This window comes from Delphinus delphis, chromosome 18 (assembly GCF_949987515.2).
Source record: "Delphinus delphis chromosome 18, mDelDel1.2, whole genome shotgun sequence".
Taxonomy (NCBI): Eukaryota; Metazoa; Chordata; class Mammalia; order Artiodactyla; family Delphinidae; genus Delphinus; species Delphinus delphis.
The window spans coordinates 12902061-12908060 of NC_082700.1; the positions used below are offsets into that span (position 1 = coordinate 12902061).

The 6000-nt window shown below is 39.6% G+C and overlaps 1 long non-coding RNA gene across 2 annotated transcripts in view; it reads left to right on the forward strand.

Annotated features, from left to right (window-relative positions):
• LOC132413827 (uncharacterized) overlaps positions 1-4492 on the forward strand; it is a 266817-nt gene extending 262325 nt beyond the window's left edge. For both annotated transcript variants that reach the window (XR_009516815.1, XR_009516816.1), the window contains exon 5: positions 4438-4492. This is a non-coding gene — a long non-coding RNA (uncharacterized lncRNA). The remainder of the gene's footprint in view (positions 1-4437) is intronic.
• Positions 4493-6000: the final 1508 nt, after the last annotated feature.

A 6000-nucleotide genomic window follows, 5' to 3' on the forward strand; every position in this document is an offset into this window, starting at 1 on the left:
AATTTATTCTAATACCTCAAATTACATTTAGACATTCCATGCCTGGCATAATGAGAAATATCTTAGTGTTATAGAAAACTGTTGGACTAGGTGCTAGAGGTGAGTTTGAATCTAGACTCTGTCATTAACTGTTTGTTTAACCTTGGGCAGTTGCCCAGCTGAATCTGTTTCCTCAATTATAAAATGAAATAAATATTAAGACATGTATGAAGTAGTTTTTAAGATTAAGTGAAGAATGTTTAAAAGAACTCTGTAAAATGCTACCAAGTATAAGATATCATTAATAATTCTAATGTAGGTTGTGTCATGGTAGTTCCAGTTCACAACATGTGAATTGATCTATGTATTAATAACATAGTGCTTACCACTCATATTTTTTCACTTTGGCTTTAAAAAGCAGTCAATTCAGTAATATACTCAGATAAAATGTGTACTATATTGGAGTGATTAGAATTTGACTACACTGCTTATAAGCTTAGCAGTTTGTCTGCTGAGAGCTGAGGCTTCTGTAGCTAGGAAGAACATTAGAGAGAACCTACTCCACCTCCCTTAGGATCAATAACGATACAGACTCAAAGCATTTAAATGACTCTCCCAAGTTTGCACAGTTAGGTCGTATAAGGGCTAGGTAGAACTCTGATGCAGATGCATGGACTCTGAGACCAATGTGATTTTCAATATACAATACTGCCTTTCTGGTTTGTCTGTAGTTGGAAAGTATATTCATAATACTGTAACTTATTACATAACTTCTAGTATAAAACTCTGGTTCCAAGAAACTCTAGTTTCATATTAAGTATGCTATAAAACTGATATAGATGAGCTTGGAAATATACTAATGGAACTGAACTCATGAAAAATGTCAAAGTATTTGCTCTACTACACACAAAATGAAATGGTAATTATCTTAACTGTTTTGAATAAGATTTCCAACTTAACTGGAAATGTGTAGATAAGGGATAATTTAGAGGAATTTTTATGACTTGACAGCTCATTTAGATATATACCACCATCATCTTATCTAAAATTTAATGAGACTGAACTTGAACCTATCCATTCTTTCAAATGAGTTTTCATTCTCAACTCCTTATAATCACTATCATTTCAGCCTTTTAAGATAGAAATCTTATGATATCTTTGATTTTTCTTTCTTTCCCTTGATTCCTATTTTTAGTACTTTAGGCCTTAATTTTCCTTCTGCCCTTACTGCTTCCTCTCAGTTCTCAGGTCTGAACTTTAGTAGTGACATTCTATCATCTTACCTCTGGATTATTAGAGGACTGGGCTCCCAGTACTTTTCTGTGAGATAAATAGCCCTAAAATATTGCTTTCATCTCTTCTCTTAAAAATTCATGTTTTTGGGCTTCCCTCGTGGTGCAGTGGTTGAAAGTCTGCCTGCCGATGCAGGGGACGCAGGTTCGTGCCCCAGTCCGGGAAGATCCCACATGCCGCAGAGCTGCTGGGCCCGTGAGCCATGGCCGCTGAGCCTGCACGTCCAGAGCCTGTGCTCCGCAACGGGAGAGGCCACAGCAGTGAGAGGCCTGCATACCACAAAAAAAAAAAAAAAAATTCATGTTTTCCTAAAGTCAACGATTTGGCCTTCGGACCACTGCATAACCTGTGCCAGTCTTATCTGTTCAAGTACTGTATCCTGTGGTTTCCCCACACACACACTCCTAATTGTCCTCCTTGGCTACCACATACAATGATGCCCTGCCCTCAGAACAATTTCTGCCCACTGACAGCATCCCATCTCCAGCACCTTTATCTCTGTTTGATGGCTTCCTCCTGCATCTGAGAATTTGCTCAGCTGCAGGCAGGTACGACCCAACGCAACTTTCATACAATGGTCAGGGCTAGAAATCAGTGCAATATGTCCCAGGTTCCCCATCCTTGGTGTTGGAATGAATGATTCTGAAGTTTTTCCACATGATATCTGTATAAGCAGAACAATGCACCCCCCCAACTCGAACCCCCTCCACCCCAACACCACCTCCTCGCCAAAGATATCACATCCTAATCTCTAGAACCTATGAATATGCTACTTTACACGGTAAAAGAGACTTTGCTGATGTTATTAAATTAAGAATTTTAGTATGGGGAGATTATCCTGAATTATCTAGGTGGTCTCAATGTAATTATAAGTGTTCTTATCAGGAAAAAGAGGGAGGCAGGAGAGTCAGAGAAAGAGATGTGGTAATGGAAGTAGAATGATGCCATTGCCTGAAGGGGGCCCTAAGCCAGGGAATATGAGCAGCCTCTAAAACCTGGTGAAGTCAAGGATTTCTCATACAGCCTCTGGAAGGGATACAACTCCGTTGCCACCTTGGCTTTAACCCTATAGGACCCATTTTTGTACCTCTGACCTCCAGAATTGTAAGATGATAAATTTGTTTTAAGCCACCAAGTTTGTGGTAAATTTGTTATAGCAGCGATAGGAAGCTAGTACAGTGTCTCAGAATTCTCTAGGAGAATTAAGCTACACTTCATTGGCTTCTGTCCATTCTCTGTGTCACTTTCTCTCCTTCCTCACATGTGCTTCCAAGCATCACACTCAAACTACCTCCCGCTCAGGGTCTGCTTGTGGAAAAATCTGAACTAAGACATCATTCTCATTTCTGTCTTCCTGCTTTGCCAACTTTTTTCTTCCTGCTCAGAAAGCTCCCTTCCTTCTTCTTTCCTTCAAGTTCCATTTTCTTCAAGGCCAAGCTTATGGGTCACTTCCCTTCTCCTACTCCAGCCCACAAAATCCTCATCTTTTCTTACCTTCCTTTGCTCTGGTCATGAGCATAATTCTTTTTCTCTTAATGTTTTACATGATTTTTCTTTTTACCCATCCAATCTACATTTAAGATGCTGAAAGTCTCATTTCTTGTGAGAATGGACCATGTTAGATGGATGAGGCTACCTGAACTGAATAAGAACTTGAGTAACTCTAAGTCAGACTTAAAGGTAAATGTTTATTGAGGGTCTTTTGTATTCTTCCAGTTTTGGAACAACAACAACAAAAGGCCCTCTCCTGAATTCCTGCCCAAAGAGATCTTACATACTTGTGTGTTTGTGTATCAGAACACAGACAACAACAAAACAAATAAGTAAACTATATAGTATAGTAGATGAGGATAATGGCTAAAGAGAAAACTAAAGCAGGAGAAAGAGTATTGAGGTGGGTATGTGATAGTTTTAGATCATGGGTCAAGGGAAGGTCTTTCCTCACTGAGGAAGGTGAAGACTTGAAGGAGGAGAGGGCGTAAATGCAGAGGATATCTTGGAGAATGTTTAAGGCAAAGACAATAGTAGAGAGAAAACCCTAGACTGAAACGTGCCTAGTGTGTTTGAGGAACAGAAAGTTCCTCACACTCTGTACCAGAGTAAGCAAGGGGAAAGCAGTAGGGGATAAGGTCAGAGAGCTCATGGAAGCCAGATCTATGTAGGGGAAATATACTTCCCAGTTTGCATAGAAGATTCCCAGTTTATGCCTTTTGTCCTGATATAGTTATCAGTAGTGCCTCTTTTTTACTCTGCTCTGAGGCCATTGTAGGGCTTGGCTTCTATGCTGAGCATGATAATAACTCATGGAAGGGTGGTTTCTCATCAGAGGAATGGCATGATTTGATTTACACTCTGTCAGGATCAATCTGGCTGCCGTATTGAAAAAGAGAATAGAGGAGTGCTTCTATTTTGGGGGTGGGGAAGGAAGCAAGGTCATCAGTGGGTGTTAAGAGAGGCAACAAGATGTTGGAAGTTTGAGGAGAAAGGCGTGGAATGGCTGGAAATTGAGATTTGGTGGGTCTGCAAACATCGGTAATATCAAGTTCAATGCTACGACCATGAGGGTGAGTGGTTGAGGTAGCATGAAGGATGACATCACTGGGGGAGAAGAGGGTCAAGATACCGAGAGCCAGAGTGTTGGAAGGACAAATGTATTCACACAAATATAATTAGACTCATGTTACAAGATCTGTATGATAAAGTAATGGCAGTTAACAGTAAATGCTCTCTGATACAGAATATAATTTCAGGTGTGATTTTCTGATATGCTCTTCAAATGCCATCTGCAGATAACTAGAAGAGAATTAAAGAGTGTTAAGTTACAAATGGAGGCTCAAGGGAGGCAGTATGGTGCAGGATCAATTTTTATGTCAGCACAATAGAGTCACGTAATAAAATGTCTCCCCTGTAGTTAAAATTCAGCTGTACTCGTTCATTATAGCTCTCATCTTGTGAAAACAACTGGCAACAAAAGAAAAAAGCATTGGATTTAGTTTTCCAGTATAATTGCACACTATGATTTAGTTTCCAGTCAATTTGTTCTGAAAACTTGGAAAAATAAGCATAGCATTAATCAGTAATGGTAAGATCTGGGAAATCCTGATGATGGTAAAGATTGACATCATCTTTTATAATTTACTGAATTATTATAAATTGTAATTACAGGGTCTGTGTGCTCTTCATGGCATTATGCTGTTACAGTCATAAGCAACCCTCTGAGGTAGGTGTATTTATCCTCATTTTAGGTGACACACTAAATTTCAGAGAGGTTAAATGAATTGCCCGAGTGACTCCACCACTTCTGTCTGATTCTACATTTATTTATTTAATCAACAAATATTCATTATTCATTATGTGGCTATGCTAAACACCAGGGTGGACAAGAAACCCTCACAGTCCTGGCCTTCATATAGGTTATAGTCTACCAGGAGAAAATATTTGTGGAACATGCACATATTGTAAAATTATATAAGAATCTATTACATTCATGCTATCAGAGAAGAAGAATTTGACAAATTAATCGCTTTACTAGACTCTAATCTCAGAATTTATGTTGCTTAAACCCTCTCTGCATTCTGAAGCAGCACTGTCCTCCTGCTGTTGGCAGGGGTATAAACATCTATAAACCTTCATGGCATTTGGAGGCCAGCACCTTCTGTTTTGAGGACATATTGGAAGAGACATGGAGAAATGTTCCCTTATGGCCTTTGAGTGTCTATCAAGGAGTACATGTCTAGGGAAATGAGGTGTACTGTGTTAGGGTGAAATGCCTATTCTAGTGACAGAAGCTCCCATGTGTTTCTTAATGTGTTTTGTATGTGTACATGTGTGTGTGTGTGTGTGTGTGTGTGTGTGTGTGTGTGTGTGTGTGCAGTATGGGAAAACATCCAAAGTGAGGGGCCCAACAGAGGTCCCTCTCCTGGCTCTAAGGATAGTACTGATAGAAAATATGACTGGAGAATTATGTAAGACCTTATCATAATCACATCCAAAATGTTGGTTTTCATCATAAAAACAATGAGAAACCATTGACATTTGTTAGGATCGCTCTTGTTGCACTGAGGAAAGGAGACTTAGAGGAGAAATAAAAGTGATTTGCAAGGAAACTAGCTAGTAAGAGAAAATGGTGGCTTGGACCAGGGGAATGGAGATAGAGATGCAGAAGTGTCTATTGATCTAATATTTAGGAGGTAAAATAAACAGACTCACTGATAAATATATATGAGACGATAAAGGAATGGAGAAATCCATGACCACTGTATAAGGATGGGCGGTGGTACCATTTCTGAGATGGGAAACTCTGGAGGAGGACCAGGTTGGTGTGCAGGTTAGGGCTGTGTTAACCTTTGGGGAAGAAAAAACTTTGAAGTGTTGATTTTGAGGTGATTTTGGGAAAATTGAGTGGAGATGCCAAGTAATCAATTGGTTATAAGGGTCTGAATTTCAAAGAAATATACATGTATGTGCGAGTCACCCATGTGTAGATGGTAATTGAAGTTATGGACACAGATGAGCTTGCCTAAGGAGAAGGTACAAAGAGAACTTGGCACTGATAACTTAGTGTTGAAGAGCACTGATATCTCAAGGCTAAGCATTTCTCACTATTCCCAGTACTACAAATTTTAGTCTAAATTTGCCATCGTCTCCAACCTGGCTTACAGCATCAGCCTCCTAATTGTTCTGGAAGTGACAGTGGAGAACCAGTCGGATACCAACTGTCTTAGACTG